Source organism: Castor canadensis, chromosome 6 (assembly GCF_047511655.1).
Source record: "Castor canadensis chromosome 6, mCasCan1.hap1v2, whole genome shotgun sequence".
Taxonomy (NCBI): domain Eukaryota; kingdom Metazoa; phylum Chordata; class Mammalia; order Rodentia; family Castoridae; genus Castor; species Castor canadensis.
In genome coordinates, this window is record NC_133391.1 from 135027196 (window position 1) to 135048695 (window position 21500).

The window sequence follows — 21500 nt, forward strand, 5'->3', positions numbered from 1 at the left end:
TGTGTCTTTGGCAGATTGGGCTCTGTGGCAATCCTTGCCCAAAGGGATCCTGATTGATCTTCTCTGGTGGCAAAAGTGCTCATTCACCTCCTTCCTGTGAGATGAAGGAGCAGCTTAGAAGGGCAGTTAAATCGGAAGCCCCAGGGCCAGCCCTCTTTTCCATGGTCTCTGACTCAGAGTGAAGCAGGCTCTGTCCTCTGTGTTCTCTGTTCTCTCCACATCTAGTATTCTACAGTTGTTCTCCAAAGAGCAAGTCACATGAGGTCTGTGTCCAAAGCTTTATTGACAAAGACCAGGAAAAGAGAAACCAGAACTTCTCTGGTGTTCTGTGAAAAAAAAATGTATATTATATATATATTTAGAAAAAGCAATGTGCCATTTTTAGAGAAAGTTTTTGTATGATAGAAGGCAGACAGTGATGGAAGGGGTCACATTCCTGATGACATTAACCTTTTCACCCCAATATTTTCAGAAACTATCTTCCTATCTCAGGGTCAGGATTGTTGTTATTTGTTTCTTTTAAGAAATATTTTTCATGTGAAACTGGGTATGTATATGTGTGAGAGATACATAATTTTCTTTTTTATTGCTGTAACTAGAGAAAGTTTGAAATTCTTTCTGGTTTGAATTTAGGAAGCCATGTATTTAAAAAACCCATTTTATAAATAGTGTTGATAGTGCTGATAGTTCATGAAAAATCTTGGGTAGCATTTTGGTTTGGTAAAGGCTAAAAATATTGGATAATAAGTATTTAGTGTCATGTCAGAGATTACTCTTATAAGACAGATGATGACTGGTGATAGTATCAAAGATTGAGAAACAGCACACTCAAGCAGGCAGAAGAAAGAGTGATGACAGAGAGATTTCCGAGGACTTCCAAATACAAACTCACACACAAACTGATAACAGAAGTTATATTGTTTGGGAAAATGGGTGTGTATTTTCTATTATATAAGTCTTTCCATATATAACAAAAAAGACACTATCAGATGTCCTGAGAGTTAGTCCTCTCTAATGCTTTCCCTGAAGTATTCCTAAATGATAGAAGACTGAGAATCTTCAGGGTAATTGGGTTTGGAAATACATTTTAAAATATTTGTATACATTGCCAGTATATAAGAAATTATGCCTTCTGTTTTATTTTAGAAAATCTTGCAAACTTTCTTCTTTTTACATCTTAGATCAGATACTCCAGGGAGATCTATCAGGCTTAATAACTGGCTAGAAACCCTTTATTTGTCAAAATGTATGAATATACATTGATGTTTAAGAAATAAAGACATACATGATGGAGTTTTTCTTCTTTTCGCTCTCTTTTAAGCAATAAACAAAGACAAAAAGAACCACAGGGACTTATTTGTGTGTTCCTTGAGACTATAGGTTGTAAAATCCTATGTCACTTAATATGGAAATCTTTAAAAGAATAAATATCAGTCACTGTGCAGGAAGGAATGCATACATTATAAATATTCCATAGTATTTTTATATGCTGACTATTAAACTGCTTGTATTTATCATTCAATATTTACATCATATATAATAATATCTGAAAAATTATTAAACTTACAAAAATATTCAGTGGGTTTGAGGTATCCTCTGACCTCCCATGAATTATCATAATGAACTGATATGTCAACAAATGAAACAAGTTAAGAGTGTTGAATTATGTAATTAGAAGTGACCAATATCACAAGAAGATCAGATTCTGAGATCACTGAAAGAGAAACTGGAGAGGATCTTCTTCCTACTGTATTACAGTAAGAAGGTGGAAGAGAAGACTCCTTAAGGTGCTAAGTTATGTGTTTCCATCTGATTTTAAGACGTGGTGAGGCTGCAGTCCACAGCAGAAGCATTATGACATTATCAAATTGAGAGCCACAGTGGACTTCAAACAACACATCATCTCCATATTATAGGTGGACGACAGAGGCAAAGAGAGTGTGCACATTCACGTGACTGACAAGGTTACAACCAGGTTTCCTGCATCTTCCTACAGGATTCTACCAGCTACACTCTGTTGCTTTCCCATGAGTCACATGGTTTCAGTGTGGTCAGTGTCTTCTGGGTGGTAGTGCAGGCATAGTGTTTTTAAAAAACATACAACTCTAAAACTAAGTGATGAAGACAGTATTATTACAACCAACATGCTTTTTAACAATTATTTAACTGTCTCAGCCTTCAATTTGAACAGACCAGTGCTTTAAGTGAGTGAGTCATCCAGGTTCTAATTTAATGAAAATTCTGTAGTCCCAGAGAATATTCTTATATGGAATTTCTTTGAACAGCCTAATTTTAAACAGCTGGAACTCATTTGTTAAGTTGTAGTCTATTCCACTTTCTGAAGAGAATGATGTGTGGGCTCTCTCTATTTTTTTTTTAAGCAGAAGTGTAACTTTCCGGAAAATCTGAACACATCATCCTACTTGAATGTGCAGGATGGAAGCTGCTTGAGGACCCTGCTGGGTAGTTTGGGCCTTTTGTCCTCCACCTGGGTTCAGCTATTAGAGTTATACTGTGGTAATCACTGATTCAAGGCTGAGGGTTGGGCTGCCTTCCAGGATACCATTGTTTATGGCTCTTCCTTTAGTTTAATGTTCTATTTTGGTAATTACTGATGCTGTTGAATTTGATCCAGAGCCCAGGTGTGCTACTTCTTGCAGGTTCAATCATAGTGCAGTTGCAACCCTGCAGGGCAGTAGGAGTAGAGGAACAGAAGAAGAAGGAAAGAATATTGATTGACTCCAAATATGGTAAGAGAACTTTGCAAAATGCAGAAAGTTAAAAAAAATTTAGCACTCCCTGACAGTTTCAGTGTGGTTTGTTTTACATACCACTGTATCCTGTATGAAGATGGATCCCCATTTATCTGAGATGAGAAACGGGACATGGCCCTCTGTGACTCCTCACCTTGCTCTTATCAGACTATTTCCGAAAACTGAAACAACAGGAAGTTTTGCTGGAAACGCTTGATGGCTGAGGTTAAACAGCAAGCAGTGACTGGAGTACAAATGTCATAATATCAAACTTTGGCCTTGCCGCTTCCCTTTGGTTGTTAGGTTCCAGAGTAAAAATAAGACAAGTATCTATGAAAAGCATACTCTTAGGTTTGGGTTTTCTCCTGCTTTATTATCTGGAAAGTGTCCCTTGTCTGAAATTGCACATTATGCTCTTCCTGCTCATAGAGTCAGTCTGTCCAGATTCACAACTAAGTCTTTCTGTAACAAAGGAACAATGGAATAAAATGTAGTCATGGTTTAATACAAGCAATGTGTCACACTAATACATTTCTAGTCACAGGTTAAAGTGCCCCTGGCTTTCTTTGCCCTTTTTTGCCTTTAAGATGCTGACTTTTAAGACTTAGGTTTATCTGGACAGAATCACCAATCTTAAGTCATTCATTCATCAATTAAACAAATCCTTATTGAATGTAGTTCAATATTGTAAGCCTCTCAAGACTGTAAGAAACTTTACAGTCATAATTCCAAGTGATATGGATCTTGTAAAGTAGCTATGAGATCTAATCTTAAGCTAATGCAACATATTCCTAAAACAGTGTTTCTCAGTGAGTTCTGTAAGAAAATTAAGCTACAGAGAAAATGACTTGAGATAGTTTTTCTCAATTCTTCCAGGACTGGTACAAACTCTTCTAGAATTAGTACAAAGAAGATATAAGTTAAATCATCACAAACAATGGATACTTGAGGTCATCAGGGCTTAACTGACCCTAGACGATAAGGTTCTCAAAAGGAATAAGGTATTCCTTTTAGAATCTTATTTATAACCTTGGTTATAACTAGTAGGAGGAGACAAAGTTTTGAATGATCAAGAGATTTATTATCACTGTCCCTCTCCAACAGACAACTGGCATTGAGGAGAGAAAGGACAAATAGAAGTGGGAGGAATTTCTTAAGAATAATAACCCCTTATCTTAAACAAGTTAGGGAGTATTTTTTGGAGAAAATGTTGTTCAGGCATAGGAAGTAATAGGATAGCAAGGTGCACTAAATGCCTCTGGGAAGGAAGAGTAAGACACAGCTGAGAGTTGCAAGAACTGAAGATGAGGACCAGGCATTTAATAAGAACTTCTGTAAGGACGTAGTGGGCTAGAATTCCTTTAAATGGTTTTGAAAGAGGCACATACAAATAAGTGTTCCTATATTTATGGACCTAGAACACTCATAGGGGTCTATTCCTATGAGCCCAGTTGCACCTACTCACCAGCTTGCCAAGATCCTGTGATCCTACTCTAGAGTACTGGCCTTTATTCCTATAGGTTCTCTAGCTCTTGTATTTTAGATCCACCTCCCTGGATCACCTCTTTGCCTCTCCTTCCTGTTTCTTCAGTCAATTCTTTACATGACTCTATTGCTCACATTTGTACTTTTTCCTTTAACTCCTGTACTCTATTTCCTTATGACAAGCCTCTGTTCCCTAAACATGCATGTATGTGTATGTGATCGAAAATTTGTTCATCTTAAAGAAGCACTACGTTGGAAATTTTATTTTCCTAGCATTTCTTTTCAAGAATTCATATTTGGGCTGATGATGTGTCTCATTGACCTATACCAAAATTTAAAAACATTTCAAGTTGCATATTTATGTGCTTACTCAGACCTTTACCCCAATCTATCCTTTCTCCTCTCACTTCTGCATGTGACCAGAGTCACTTCTCCTAGTATAACTTCTCCATTCACAGGAAGAGACTTGTCCAACAGGAAAATAAAAATATGTTCACATGGACAGATATTGTATCAGATTAAAATGTTTGGCCTTTTCTGTAGATACATCAGTGCTGTTGTCCCTAGGTCCCATGGGGACCCATGGGGGTGCTCTGTAGCTGGGATGATGTCAGATTAGTTCTGACATGGATAAGAGGGAACCAGGTCCTCACACTCATGCATCAAGCATACTGGGGAATACGTACTGCCCTTGAGAAGAGGAAGCACATTGGGCAGGGTGGGTCTCTTCAGTCAAGGACAGTCTTTGGAGAAAAACTCAACTTACAGTGTCAGAAATTGGGGAAGTGCATGCTTTAGTACTGAAGAATAATTTTCACAGTCCCCTACTTAAGTTGCTCAGCTATACCTGCTTTGTATAAATTCTGTGAGCAGTTCCTTTGAGATTCTGGATAATGTCTCTGTTATTGCAACTGATTTCAGTTGCACCTTTTCTTTTTTGACTGTTCATTGTAGATTGCACTCATCCCTGCCTTGCATCTCTGTTTGTCTAGGTGGATTAACTGATAGGATGATCCACATCTTTATTCCAATTAACCATGCTCTTTGTGACTATTATTGATGCATTTATCCCTTTATCATCAAAATTGCACAAGTGCTGGGCATGGTAATGCACACCTGTAATACCAGATACTGAGGAGGTAAAGACTGGGAGGATCATGGTTCAAGGCCATCCTGGACAAAAAGTCAGTAGACCACATCTTAACAAGCAAGATGAATGGGCATGGTGCAGTCCTGTAACCTCAGCTATGAGGGAGGTATAGGTAGGAGGATTGCATTCTGAGGTTGGCCAGGGCAAAAAAGTGAAACCCTATCTGAAAAATAACTAAGGGAGAAAAGGGCTGAGGGAGTGGCACAAATGGTGGAGATTAAGGTCCTGAGTTCAGCCCCTAATATGGCAGCAAATATTTGTAAAAGGTGAGACCCTATCTGAAAAGTGAAACCCTATCTGAAAAATGACTAAGGTTAAAAAAAGGGCTGGGGAGCATGGCACAAATAGTAGAATCTAAGGCATTAAGTTCAAACCCAAATATGGCAAAACAAATGCAAAAGGGGGAGGAGTAGGAAAACCTAAACCATTATTGGTGAATTGTTGGAGGCTCAGTATGGACAACTATGAAGTTATAAACTCCAAGGTTACCTCATCATAGGGTGGTTCTCATACTTTTGTGAATTTTATCACTAGGAGTATGACCTGGATCTTGTGAAAAATATTTGAGAAAGATCTCCTAGTGCTTCTATCAATGGGAGGAGAGAAGGAACCAATTTGAAATATGCCAGAACATTTTGTTCTTAACAAGGTCTGCTCTTAAATGAAAGTATTTAATGGAAGCATAAAGTGCTTTCAGTTTTAACAGAGCCTAATTGGGGAAGGAAACACCCAACTCTAGTCTTTCACATGGGAAAAGGGAAATACCCAATTTGATCTTATTGTAGCCATCCTACCCCAGTAAGAAGGGAAAAGAAAGTGAGAAGCACTAGTGAAGTTCAGTCTTGAGGTAAACTCTCACTAGAAGACTGAAACCTAAATCATAGACTGTAGGATGCTTCTCTTCCTACCATACCTTATCACAATCCTAGAGGCATATTTACTGCACCTCCTTATACACAGTACATAATGTGTGGTTATCAAGAACAAATATAAAGCATACTTAAAGGAAAATTACATATTTGAAGAGACAGATCAAGCATCAAAATAAACTCAGATATGGCAAAGGAATTTAAAACATCTATGATTAGCATGCTGAGGACTCTAATGAATAAAGCAGAAATTATGCAAGAACAGATGGTTAATGTAAGTAGAGAGATGTAGATTCTAAAAAAGAGTTTAAAGAAAATGATAAACATCAAAAACACTGGAACAGAAATGAAGACTGCCTCTGATGAGTTCATTAGTAGTTTGGACACACTTTAGAATAGGATCTTTGAACTTGAGAATGTCATGAAAAAAAAAAAAACCCAAACTGAAAAGCAAGAAGAAAAAAAGATGGCAGAGAGGAAATAGAAAAGAGTATCCATGAATGATGAGACAATTACAAAAGTTTTACTTCAGATAGTGGGAATACCAGAGAGGAAAAGGGGAGAAAGAAATAGGATATTATTTAATTCAATAATGACTGATATTTTCCACAAAATTATTGTCAGGTGTCAAATCACAGATCCAGGAATCTCAGCAATTACTATGAAAAACAAAACAAAACAAAACAAAACCCAAACTACATTTAGCCACATCATATTCAAATATGGAAAAAAACCCCAAACAAACAAAGAAAAATTCTGAAAGAAATCAGGGTAAAGATTGATCTTATCTATAAAGGAGCAAAGATAAGAATTACCTCAGAGTTCTCTTCAGAAACCATGCCAGCAAGAAGAGAGTGGAGTGAAATATTTCATGTGCTCAGAGGGAAAAAAAATCCCACCAATCTAGAACAATATATCTGGAAAATTTATCCAACAAAAAAGGATGAAAAGGAAAATATCCAAAAAATTTTGAGGGAATTTATTTGCCAGTAAAGTTGGATGAAATGTTAAAAGAAGTTTTTTTTTTAAAGAGAAGGACAATGATATAGGTCAGAAACTTGGAGTAACTTGTTAATGTATATTGGAAATTCCAGGGCTACATAAGTGTAGTCAACTGACAAATATGCAAATGCAAAAAAAAAAGTTTAAATCTTTTTGGTTAGGGATTCAAATCAGTTGGTAGAACAATTGTATAAAAAACCTGGGTTCTATCTCTAGACAAAGATAGAAGAAAAGAAAAGAGAGGGGAGAGAGAGAGAGAGAAAAGAAAAAGACAGAAGTGCTTTCCACAAGTGGTACTGGAATTAGACATCCACAAGCAAAAGCTGAATTCAAAATGAATCATATACTTAAATAGAAAATGCAGAGCTGTAAAACTTCTAGAAAATAACACAGGCAAATGTTTAAATGACTTTTGGCTTGGTAATTTCTTTTTAGATATCACAGCAAAGGCACAATCCACGAAAGAATGAATCAATAAACTGGACTTCATTAAAGTTAAACCTTACTGTTCTGTGAAAAACACTATCAGGAGAATGAAAGACAAGCTACAGACCAGAAGAAAAATATCTAAATATCTGCAATAGACATATCTGATAAAGGACTATTACCTAAAATATACAAGAAAGTCTTAAAATCCAACAATAAAGGAAACAAACCACCCAATTAAAAACTGAATCAAGGCCAGAGGTGTGGCTCAAGCAGTATAGCATCTACCTCCTAAACATGAAGCCCTGAGTTAAAACCACAGTACCTACTCAATTAAGCTTTAGCTTGAAATCTGATTAAGCTTTTCCTATAGAGTCTGTATCTGTAGGACAAGAAGCACACATTCTCTAAAAGAAGTGCTGGGAATAGAGAGTGAGCAGGGCCACTCCTGTTGTGACTTTAAGCAGATCATAAACTAGTATTTTCAGGTGTCACTTATCTAAAAATGAAGCCCTTGGTTTAGATGATCAATCTCTTGCATTCCTTCTCTTGGTAATAATCTATGATTTAAAATTATCTATTTGTATTTCAGAAACTTTGAATATACATGCCAATGAATATCTAGAGGACTGTAACATTTATTATTTGTGGTACATATTCTTTTGGATATAGCATCTATTATGAGGACCTGGATACTTTTTGACCTCACTAAAACAATAAAAGCCTAAGATACAATAAATATCAATGACGTTATTGCTTTCATCTCTTCAAGTATACCCTGAAAGAATAAGCAAGCTACTCTTGTTGGAATTTTTGTAGTTCTTAGGCTGAAATCTGGTTTTCCATCTCATGTCCATGCTAACTTTCAATGTAAATTGAGTCATTATTTCTTGGAATTTCAGTCTTCCTATTTAAGAAACAAGAGACCAATCATTTTAATGTCTCTTACAACTCAAAAGTTGTATGTTCCTGTGATTCATTTGCAAACTTTTTTCCTTCAGTGATATTGTAACTCAGTATTTTGAAGACTAGTATGTCTTAAGCTTCCATTGAAAACTTATAATGATGCTGTGACTTTCAAAGTAGGAAACAAAAACATAAGGTTGTAATAAAAAATATTATTGGAAAACCCCAACCAACAAGAGAGTAAAACTAAGAAATAAAAAAATTCCCAATAATTAGATAGCACTTTGTTAAACTATTAAGTTACAAATACTACAGGATCATTATTCACTCCTCCCAAGAGAGAAAAGGTACTCACCCTTTACTGACAACAATGTGGCATGGGTTCTTATAGTTCTCAGTACAGCATATCATATAATCAAATAAAACAAACCTGATTATTTTTAAATACTCTTGTGTGAGTTCTTTTGATCTTTGAAGTAGAGATTTACTGTGAAGTTTACAATGCTTAAGCCATTAGTTATAACACGAAAAAGCCATTACATAAGGTCTACGAGAGGACATTTTTTCTACCCTGTATCCCTTGCACATTTTTAACTATGTGATTGATTAGAAATGCCTGAGGTCACTTTTCAATGAGATCTGAATATGCTAATGCAAAATTGTCCAATGTAAATTTTAGACTATATTAGATATGTCTATATTAATTATGCATATAATTTACATACACTTTAAAAAATTGATAATGCTTTCCTGCAATTACATTGGCAGTGCAGGTACCTTGAGCAGGGACTAAGAAGACCTTGATTGTAGTATGCATCCTATTACCTATTAGCTATGTAGCCTTGACCCATTTTCCTAACCCATAGACATTATATTCTTTATAAAATAAAGGGTCAAGAAGGGTTCTTAACCTCTCTTTTGGTTGCGGGCCAAATGATTATGTAGAATTTGAAAATGAAAATGAGAAGTGCAATATTCAGTCCTGTAATTGTCTGTGGGTTTTATGGCCACATGGCTGTGACAACATTCCAACTGAATACGGTGTGGAAAGGACAGGTGATCTGCTTCTGGCCAGTATGGCAGGAGAAAAGAGACATTTCAGTCCAGTCATTTGATGTCTCACAGGGAAATGTCAGAGAGCTCTCAAACACTATGCATTGTTCTAAAGCTGTTGTGAGGTTTTAGAACAAGGAAGATCTGACAGGATGTCTAATGTTTTGCTAACTACCTCCATTTGTCATTTTTGTTGCTGGGTCAAGCAGTGTGGGCTTTGTGGGAAACCTCCAAGGCTTTGAAGAGTGCTTATTTATTTTTTTTCTTCATATATATGCGACTTTTGGCCAATTTATTTCTGGCCCTTTAGTACATTTTTCACTATTGAGCTCTTGAAAAAAAGGCATTGAAACCACTGGAAGCAAGAGCTATAACCTACAGCAGTAAACTCTGAACTCCTTGAGAATAGTAATTGTGTTTTATTCATATTTTTATCCAACTCAGAAGCTATAACCATGACTTGCATTTTATAGGTTTGCAAAAAATAACTTTTACTCATGTTAAATAAATGCAAATCTTCTAAATGACAATTTTAGGAATAATGGGCACACAAAAATGATACCAAGCATTTTAGCTCAATCAGTATTTGATTAAAAAATAACTTTTATTTAAAAATAGGCAAGAAAATCTAACATGCTACATTGATTTTTATTTCATTTGGGACTAGACTTTAAAAAGTTGCCAAATAGCAAAAAATGAAATTAATATACCTAATGGTTTTGATTCTTAGCTTTCATTTTTATTGAAGAAACCTTTCTTTGTGTAATATGCAAAAATGTTAACAGAAAATGATACTTGGGGAGGAAATTAACACCTTTGAATCCAAACCACATACCTACCATAGGCTTCACAAATAAGTAATTTTGTTCAGCTATTTTAGCAAGCTATATGCCACCATATTTTGCATCTTTTCTTTCTTTTTTTTGGCAATATTGGAGTTTGAACTCAGGGACTCAAGCTAGCTAGGAAAACACTCTACCCGTCAGCCACACCCCAGGTCCTTTTTTGCTTTAGTTAGGTTTTGGATAGGGTTTACTGGACTACAATCATCCTATCTATGCATACATCTTTATGGGGATTACACATATGCATCACCACCCCTGGCTTATTTATTGAGAGGGATCTTGCTGATTTTTTTCCCAGGCTGGCCTGCAAACCTAGTCTTCCTGATCTCTGCAGTTCCAAGGACTGGCATTAGAGACATGAGAGAGCACACATTTCTGTTAATATACAAAAGCTGATTGATGTTGGAAAAAAAAAAGCACAACGTCTTATTTGTATTTTGCTTTTTAAAAAGTTGATATGAGAATGGAAAGTAAAATTAAAGGGCAATGAATAGTCATTTTTTTCTGTTCTGGTTCCTCTGAAACTTCCCATAAGTTTTTTTTTCCAAGTACTAGATGAAGAGTTAAGTCTGACATGCTAGAGAAGAATGTCCCTTACATAGAGGTGACAGTGAAATACCCAGCCAACAATTTTCTCCATGTAGTTAGCTTTTCAGGTAGAGTTTGGCAGTAATTCACCTAAATTTGTGTCAAAACATCAATGTTTTGGGAAAAAGTGACTTTTCTTAAATGTCATGTTTTCTTTTGCCTTTGAAAGACTGAATATCTTCACCATTACTGCTAGTAAAATTAGTTTGTGACATTTTTCCTACTTTCTTATATAAATAGCCATTCTCACCTTTTCCAACCAACCTAAATGTCTTCTCTCTATCTGATGTATTTCAGCCTTAGAATTAAGGTAGGACTAGAGTAGACATGAATAATTTTATTACATTTAATGCAAAATAAAGTTTCAGATGAGAAGTCTTTAAAAAAAAAAGGACAGTCTGTTAATTACCCTGTAATACTACCTCCTTCATTGTTTTAAATGGGAAATTTGTCCATCAGCAAGGCAGAGGTATTTGAGGTACTAAGGGAATCAAGGTGGGAATTAAGTGTTGGTCAGGTTGGGAAGGCAGGAGGAGAGGCTATGCTAGACCTCAGGTAGCTTCTGTCAGGAGGTCAAGAAATGAGAAATAAGTAGAGGCCAGAATCGCTTCATGTCGGCTGAAGTCCATGGGCTGTCTACTTTGACCTCAAAGGACCAATATTTCTCTTCTCCTCCTCCTTCTTCTTTCTTCCTTCCCTCTTCTTTTTCTTCCTTCTTCTTTCTCCTCCCCATTTCCTTCCTCCTTCCCCTCCCCCTTCTCTTCCTCTTAACTTCCTCTTCCTTCTCCTAACTTCTAAATTCAGACAAGGTCCTCATCTGTCTAAACTGAAGAGTGTAGAAGAGAGGAATTTGTGCTGAAGTACCAGCAGGTAATCTGCCACTGGCTGAAGTTAGGAAGAATAAAATAGCGCAAGGTGAAGTACCAATCAGGCTGATAAACCAGTGCTTTGTACATACCCCTGAAAAGACATCTCCATTATGTTAAGCTCCATAGTTTTGGCAGAAACAAAATCATGTTAAAAAAAAGAAACCTACTCTTTTTTCTCTATCTGATAGGTCACTGTAAATTGAAAGTAAGGGAATGGCTTTGTCATTGTCTCTTGATTTGAGAGAAGCATATCATAAATTTTTCACAATATCCTTGTGCACAAGATGATATAAACATGACCTGCTTGCTATCACTATTAGGAAATTCAAAAGTGTTTAACTGCCACCATTAAAAAAAGATAATTCATTCCTAGGCAATATCAAACTGCTCAGAAGAAGATCTGAAGTAGTGAGCTACAGTCTGTGTTTAGCTCTGTTCTGCCCAACATTTTTGGGAAACTCTGGATGAAGACAAAGAGCAGAACTAACACAGTACATGGCTTAAAAGGCTTTGTAATGCAGACATAATGGGAAAAAAGAAATCTGCTGCACAATGACAGCATATGGGTGCCTGGATAGTAGCAGTTCCTGTTACCTGGGCAATTTAATTGATTGAGAACTTCAATGAAACAAGACTGTTATTCAAAAAATCCTAATGTGATCATAGATGATATGACTAGATGAATTGTATCTGTTCTAAGGGTAAGATTCTTTTCATTCATTACATTTACCTGAAACATGATGGTTATTCTGAAGCTACATAATTAATGTTTTTAACATTAGCTAGTGTTCAAAGAGTGAGCATCTATGAGTATGATTGCCATATAAAATACTCAGTGCTTAATTAAATTTGAATTCAAGACACAATTAATAGTTTCAGGAGGATTAGTAAACTACACACATTATTTGGGACACACTTATTCTAAAACACTACATGTTGATTGTCTGAAATCTAAATTTACCTGGGCCTCCTCTATTTCTATTTGCAAGCCTGACAGCCCTAATCTACAGTGGTGAAGGGAATTGAACCCATGCTATATGAAGGAAACATTGACATTTAGCACTGAACAGAAAAAATTCACTGAGTCATAAGTACTGTATTTGTATAGCTTAGGGGACTATCATGATTCAGAATAAGAAAGACCTTTCTAAACATGAGGAAAGTCAATAGCAATTCTCTGTGAGTCTCAGGCAATATTCAAGAAGAGGCTAACGTCATCAGGAAGGTTGTAGAGGAAATTCTGGCACTAGATTTGGATGTTCTGAATAACAACTGGGGCATTCATTAAATCAAAGGAGAAATGAAATTTCTTCTATGGAGTTTACAGTGTCCTCATAATGCAAGATCTTATGTATAACAATCCTCTGATATTTCTTCTTTTCACCAACTCCATCTCTTTTGAAGTACTCCTTCTGCTCTTATCCTTCGTATGTTGATGTCCAATGCTACAATAATTAAAAAAAATAAATTCTATGTCTTGGGCTGAATGTGTGGCCCAAGTGTGTACTTGCCTTGCAAGTACAAAACCTTGGGCTCAAACCCCAGTGCTGAATAAAAATAAACAAAAAATAAAATAAAATCCTATGTTTTCAGCTAACAACCATAGGCTAATAATCACATATTTGAATTTCTGACCTTTTAGCTATACTTCATTGCTGTGGGTTTGGGTGAAATGCCCTGACACAAAAATCTGGGAACTTCTTAAACTCTTATAGGCTGAAATCACAATCCACAATCCATAAGTGGAATGGTATATAACATGCTATGAGTAATTGGTATGGAAAAATATAAAAACAAGACTGTTCATTTGTATGTTGTTTCTTCCTACATAATATAAGGGCTCTTGTTATAGTAGATTTTTTGTTTGGTTGGTTCGGTTTTGTTTTGCTGTGCTGGGGATTGGCCTGGGGCTTGGAACATACTACTGCTCCCCTCCCCTTTTCAGCCTCTTGAGTGCTGGAATTATAGGCATGTACAACTATACTTGTGCTAGTGCATGTTTTTCTTGAGCCAGTGCGTGTTGCCCATGTTTCCTGGTTTTATGTAGTTAAATCTCACTTCCTGGCTAGACATGAAAGGATGGTAAGAGAAAAAAACTGAGTATGATATATTCATAGTTATTTGTGTTCATTCACTTTCTTTTTTGCATGATTATGCCAAATAGTTAAAGTCAAATGCTAATGGAAATGGATCAGCTTGAGCCTTAGGTGAGAGAAGAGGAAGAAGCAAGTGGATGCATATATCCAACCTTTCATTAAACAACAACACTAGACTATCCTGCAATAACTTCAAATTTATACATGTCTTGTGCCACCATTTATTCAGTTGTTTAAGCCAGAAAATTGTGTCATCCTTGCTTTCTGCTCTCACTCACTATGCCCAAGTCAATTATCAATTCCTATCCATTTTCTCTCCTAAATATTTCCAAGATCTTCTGTTTATTCCTTTTACCATCTCATATATGTCTCTATATATGACAAATGTCTCTATGTGTGACATGAACCTCGTGATACAGCTGTATGAACCCTTAATGCTTCAACCACATTGAAATGAGTACCTTTTCTGAAACACTCCTCTTTCCTAGTCCCCCTTCTTGCCTGGCCAATTTGTGTGCATTATTCAGCTTTTACTGGGTGATCGCATCCTCCAGGCAAGTTCCCAATGATCCAAGACAGTTAATTTCTCATGTCTCCCAAGCATCTGTAACATTTATTACATCTTAGAGGTAATAGTATGCTCTGTGAGAGTAGAGGTGTTGTCTACACTGTAACCACACCACAGTCAAAGCAAGATACATCAAGTGAAGAAAGAAAAGTAGAAATGTAAACATAACTTGATGATGGAATTTATAAACTTGGTAATACAGGAGCCAAGTCTGCCTTACTCACTGTTTTATCCCTTGTGTTTATCCCAGGGCCTTATGTAAAGGAGCTACTCAGTAAGAAGGGGTTTAATGAGTTGATTAATTGATTGTAGTTATGCCAATGTCTTTAAGGTAAAGAATGGGAAAGAATAGTTATGTAAATTTAATCCAAATAACTTCAAGTTCATTTTAAGAAGACTGTCCAGGTATAATACTGTTTATTTTGTCATGAACTTTCATTTACATATGACTTTTTCCATGACTTTAGTTAATCAGTTTTTCTCTACCTTGACACCAATAACAATGGCAGTAGATTGGGTAGTGTGTGTGTGGCCTCTACCAACTAGAGGCTACTAGCATTCCATCTCTCATGGTGACAACTGAAAATAGACTTTATCTAATGTCCCCTGGAGGGTTCATCCTGTTTGAAAGCCACAGAGAGATATAATCCCATTTGTATCAACAGATGGTTTATAAGGTTTAGGGTGGCAGTTTTTGTTTTAAGATGTAAAAACATCTCTGTATACCTTTCCCAGCTTAAGGCAACTTTGTCTTTTTAATAGTTGTTCACTGTGACCTATTTTAGAGTAGCATCAGTAATGGACACAAGCTACACTAAAGCTTTATTAACACCCTTAGATGGGTAGTTTGAGACACTCTTGTTTTGGTACTGCTGTGTTTAGGAGGACTTGTAACACATAATAAACAGAGGAATGAGTCTTCAAACTTAGGTTCAGAAAAAAACAAAAGCAATCCCATTATGTACCATGAGTCTGATTCCACATGTCCCTGTGCCCCTGTTTTCCTCCTGACTAAGTGCATCACAGTTTTTTCTTCAGATTATTCTGCAGCTCTACTGTTTTAATTTTGATCATCTACTGCACAAAAAAGTTTCCAAAAGATTCTGGTATAGTTTTCAAAAGATTCTATTATAGGGTTCAACAACAAGCTAAAAGAGTCAAGATCAACTCATCACTTCTTTGTTATTCTACTTAACATCTAATTATACATATAGTAAGGCCATGTAGTCCTTATCTCATTTAATGCCCACAAACTGTGGATGAAATCAATGGCTTTAATTCTCCTAGAGAAAAGTTGGGTAAGCCAGGCATCTTACTCAAGATCATAGTTAATAGATGATGAGCTGTCTATAATAAGAGTCCACCATCTTCTCCTGTAAAGAGCCAGATAGTAAATATTTTCAGTTTTGTTGGCCATATTCTTCTGTTGCAACTATCTAATGCAGCTATTGTAATGCAAAGCAGACATAGAGACTATTTCATTAAATGAGTATGATTATCTTACAATAAATTTTTACCAATAAAAGTAGGCAGCAAACTGAATTTTGCCTGTGGGTTATTATTTGCTGATCCTAGATCCAGAATTCCAGAATACATGTGTGCTCTTTCTTGTGCTATATTGATATTAAAGGCAATATACTTTAAAGTTTGGAGTTGTCTCCAATTTTTCTGTATCATTGTTGACAACTACTGCTAGAACACACTGTGCAAGGAAAAGGAACACTATTGAAACCATACCAGCACATTGCACCTTGAGTGTGAGACAGTATTTCCTCTCCAAAGAAGGATGGCAATGGACCAAATTTCAGAGAAGCTAAGTACATAGTGTGAGAGGAGTTGCTTTAAGTTAATTCAATTTGCATTCTGGTAAAAAAAATAATGTGTTCTCTCTCCTCATTGACCATTTTGTCTGTCAACCTGTTATTTCAGTGACTTGATTTTTTTTTAAATTTTATTTTATCATTTTTACATTTACTTACATGTGTATACATCATTTGGGCTACCTCCCTCCCCTACCCCGCCACCCTGCCCCAGCTTCCATTTTGTTAAAGAGGAAAGATAATAAGAGAAACAGTGTTTTTGCTAGTTTGAGATAAAGGTAGATACACAGAGAGATTCCTAGTGTTGTTTCCATGCAGCTGTATATTTCAACCACAACTGGCTCATCTCTGCCAGACCTCTTCACTAGTTCCTAGTCCCTTTCCCATAGTGGCCTTTGTCAGTTTAAGATTACTATATTCACTTATATATAGTGAGCACATCAACCACATTCATGTTTTTTGTTTCCTTCCCTTTCCCTATCCCTCCTGTGCATGGTCTCCAGTTAGCATATGACCCATGTCCAAAAATACTGCATTTGGTAGTATAGCCATTTTTACTATTTTGATTCTGCCAATTCATGAGCATGGGAGATCTTTCCACCTTCTGTAGCCTTCATTCTCTTTCTTCAATGGTTTGTAGTACTCCTTGTAGAGGTTATTTATGTCCTTTGTCAAGTTTATTCCTACGTAGTTGATTTTTTTGAGGCTATCGTAAATGGAATTGTTTTCCTATATTTTTCTCAGTTTGATTATTGATGGTGTAGAGAAAGGCTACTGATTTTTGGAAGTTGATTTTGTATCATGCTACTTTGCTGAAGCTGTTTATGGTGTCTAGGAGCTTTTGGATGGAGTTTTTTTGGGTCTTTAAGGTATAAAATCTTGTCATCTGTGAATAGGGATAGTTTGACTACTTCTTTACCTGTTTGTATTCCTTTTATTTCTTCTTCTTGCCTTATTGCTCTGGCTAGGAATTCCAGGACTTTATTGAATAGGAGTGGGGAGAGTAGACACTCTTGTGTTGTTCCTGACTTTAGGGGAAATGGTTTCAGTTTTTCCCCATTAAGTATGATTTTGGCTATAGGTTTGTCATATAATCATAATTTTAAGGCTCATTTCTTTTATTCCTAGCTTCCTCAGAGCTTTTATCACGAAGTGGTGTTGAATCTTATCAAAGGTTTTTTCTGCATCTATTGAGATGATCAAATGGTTTTTTTCTTTTCTTCTATTAATGTGCTGTATTATATTTATTGGTTTGCGTATATTGAACCATCCCTGCATCCCTGGGATGAAGCTGACTTGGTCATGTTGAATGATCTTTCTGATATGTTGTTGGATTTGTTTTTCCATTATTTTATTGAGGATTTTTACATCAATGTTCATTAATGTAGTTCTTCTTTTTGGATGTGTCCTCTTGGTGCAGTTTTGGATAATATTTTCTAATTCATTTGAATGTAGATTCTTAAAGTAGTCCCTGATGATAACCTGGATTTCCTTGGTGTTTGTTGTTATCTCCCCTTTTTTGTTTCTGATTTTGCTAATTTGTGTCTTTTCCCTCCTCATTTTAGATTTGCCAGGGATTTGTCAATCTTGTTTTTTTTTCAAAGAACCAGCTTTTTGTTTTGTTGATTCTTTATATGGTTTTTTTTTTTTGTTGTTTCTATTTCATTAATTTTGGCCCTTATTTTTATTATTTCTTGCTTGTTTTGGGTTCTGCTTGTTCTTGTTTTTCTAGGAGTCTGAGATGTAGCATTAAGTCATTGATTTGAGATCTTTCTGTCCTTTTAATGTATGAATTCATGGCAATAAACTTTCCTCTTAAGACTGCCTTTGCTGTGTCCCATAGATTCTGATAGGTTGTATTTTCATTTTCATTAAATTCCAGGAACATTTAGATTTCCTTACTTATTTCTTCTATGACCTACTGATCGTTGAGCAATGTGGTGTTCAGCCTCCAATTGTTTGCATATTTTCTGCTGTTGCTTCTGTTGCTGGGTTCTAGTTTTATTGCATTGTGATAAGATAGAATGCAAAGGGGTTTTCTTATATTTGTTGGGGTTTGCTAAGATATGGTCTATTTTGGAGAAAGTTCCATGGGCTGCTGAGAAGAATGTACATTGTACTGCTGCCAGATGAAATATTCTATAGACATCAGTTAGGTCAATTTGATCTATGGTGTCATTTAAGTCTAGGATTTCTTTGTTGATTTTTTTGTCTGGATATCTATTGGTGATAGAGGGTATTAAAGTTTCCCACTACCACTATGTTGGAGTCTATACATGCTTTTAAATCCTTTAGTGTATGTTTGATGAAATTGGGTGCACTAACATTGGGTGCATATAGGTCGATAATTGTTATTTCTTTTTGATATAGTGCCCCTTTTATTAGTATGGAGTGACCTTCTTTGTATTGTTTGATCAATGTAAGTTTGAAGTCTACTTTGATATAAGATATAAATATTGCTACTCCTGCCTGTTTTCGGGGGCCATTGGCTTGGTAAATCTTCTTCCAGCCTTTTACCATAAGCCAGTGTTTATTTCTGTCAATAAGATATGTCTCTTGTAAACAACAGATGGTTGGATCTTCCTTTTTAATCCACTTTACAAAATGGTGCCTTTAGATGGGGGAGTTGAGTTCATTGACATTCAGTGTTAATATTGATAAGAATGTTGTGATTCCTGCCATTTAGTTGTTTTTGTTTTTTAAAGATTTGAGTGCATGAAACCAAATCAATGCTAATCTCTGGTTACCTGTCTTTTCTTCTCCTGTGGTTTAATACTTCCCATCCTTTTGTGGTTTTGTTTGGTTTCATCTTCTGTGTGCAGAATTCCTTGTAGAATCTTCTGTAGAGGTGGCTTGGTGGTTATATATTCTTTTTATTTCTGTTTATCATGGAAGACTTTTATTCCTCCATCAATTTTGAATGATAGTTTTGCTGGGTAGAGTATCCTATGGCTGAAATTATTTTCATTCAGTGCCTGAAATACCTCACTTCATTCCCTTCTTGCTTTTAAGGTTTCTGTTGAGAAATCTTATTTTGTTATTTTCATGGGTTTACCTTTATACATTATTTGTTTCTTCTCTCTTATAGTCTTAAATATTCTTTCTCTTTTCTCTGTGCTAGTTGCTTTAATGATAATATGCCGTGTAGAGGTTTTTTTTTTTGGTCAGGTCTGTTTGGTGTGCTGGGGGTGGGGCTTCCTGTACCTGACTGAATGGGTAAATCTTTCTTGAGATTTGGGGAATTTTCTGTTATTATTTTATTGAATATATTTTATATCTTTTTTGCTTGCACTTCTTCATCTTCTTCAATGCCCATGATTCTCACATTTGGTCTTGTGATGGAGTTGGTGAGTTCTTGCATTTTCCTTTTGCAGGACTTGAGTTGTTTGACTGATAGCTCTTCACTTTTTCCTTTAATTTCCATTTTATCATTTTATCTTTAAGTTCTGAGATTCTGTCTTCTGGTTGTTCTAGTCTGCTGCAGTAGCCTTCCTCTGTGTTTTTTTTTTGTTGTTGTTGTTGTTTGTTTGTTTGACTAAAGGGACTTTTTATTTCCAGGATTTCTGTTTGATTCTTTTTTCTGAGGTTTCCCATATCTTTGTTTAATTCCTCTTTTGCATTTTGTGTTGTCTTCTTTATTTCATATATTTCTTTTTTTTAAATAGTGGCCTTTGTTTTGCTCTGGTGTTTGTTGAAGTCCTCTCTGAGTTTATTTAGTTGTTTCTATATCTTCTCATGTTCTTTATTTGTGGTGTCTTGAAATTTCTTGAGTGCATCTTGTACTTTCTGGTTAACCATGTCTAGTATCTTCTCCATGAGTTTCTCAGTGATCTCTTCCATGTTTTCCTCTTTAAAGGATTTTTTGTGGGTGTTACTGGGCTCATTAGTGACATTCATCATTGTTTTGTGGGCATCAGGAAATGGGTATCCATTTTCTTCATTTCTCAGTAAATCCTCTATTGAATTGCTTTTTTCAAGAGTATAATTTCCTTCCCTTTTTCTTCTCCCTGTTGCTCCAATTGGTGCTGTGAAACTATGTTCTCGATTGGCTAGTTGGTGGTATTAATTGCCTGTTTTCTTTCCCTTGATTTAATTTTTGTGTTGTGGCTGACTTGGTTATTAGGTAAGTTGATATGCTTTTTCTGTCCCTGGCCTGGAGGTGCAATTAGCAATAACAAATTCACAGGCTCAAAGCCATACCAGTTGTTTACGTATTATATAGAAAACCCTTCCATGATAATATCTATAAACAGTGGGAGTTGGGGGGGTAATGGTTGTTTGGCTAGAGATAGAAACTTGGGTAATTGGTAAAGGTGGCACTAAAGGAGGGGGGCAAAAAGGGGTGAGTGGGTGGGAGAAGAGATATGGGGGCTGCTGGATTTTGTGGCCTTTGTGTGTGCTAGGGTGTATTTCTGCTGTTGTAGTGGAGGATGCTTGTGTCAGGGATTGCAAGGGGCTGGGGGTATGTATAGTTGGTACAGTAAGCTAGTCAGTGTGTAGTGATTGTGTAGTAGGGAGGGGTAGTGTGGTGACAGGTTGTGGAAGGAAAGGAGGTGGAGAGGGTGGATGAGAATAGGCAGAAAGAGTAGTTGGGAGGGAGAATAATAGATTGCAGCACAAGAAAAGGAAGGAAAGAGTGAGGGGAGTAAGAATAGGGATAAGAAAATAGTGATGGTAAATTTAATAATACAAAAGAAAAAAAGAAAAAAAAAACAGGTACACAACTACAAAAAATTCAGTCTTCTTTGTAAAAGTTCTGGAGTTATTCCTTTGGCATCCAATCCTGGTATTGGTGCTTGGTATTCTGAGCTTTGTGGGGAAGGATGCTGCCCTTCTTGCCAGACAGTTTGGGGTGGAGATGGCTGGAGGGTTTTTTCTTTCTTTTTTTCCCTGCTACCCTTGTTCTTATGGGTCATCTGTTAAAAGTGAGAGCTCTGAAATGGTCTCACCATGTGACTGGCTTGTGAGTAGTACTTGGTTCCTTCCGTCCAGAGGGCAGGTTGCAATTGGGTCCTGAGGTAACTCACTGCCAGTTGGTGCAAAGTGGTCAGAGCTGTTGTTGTTTATGCC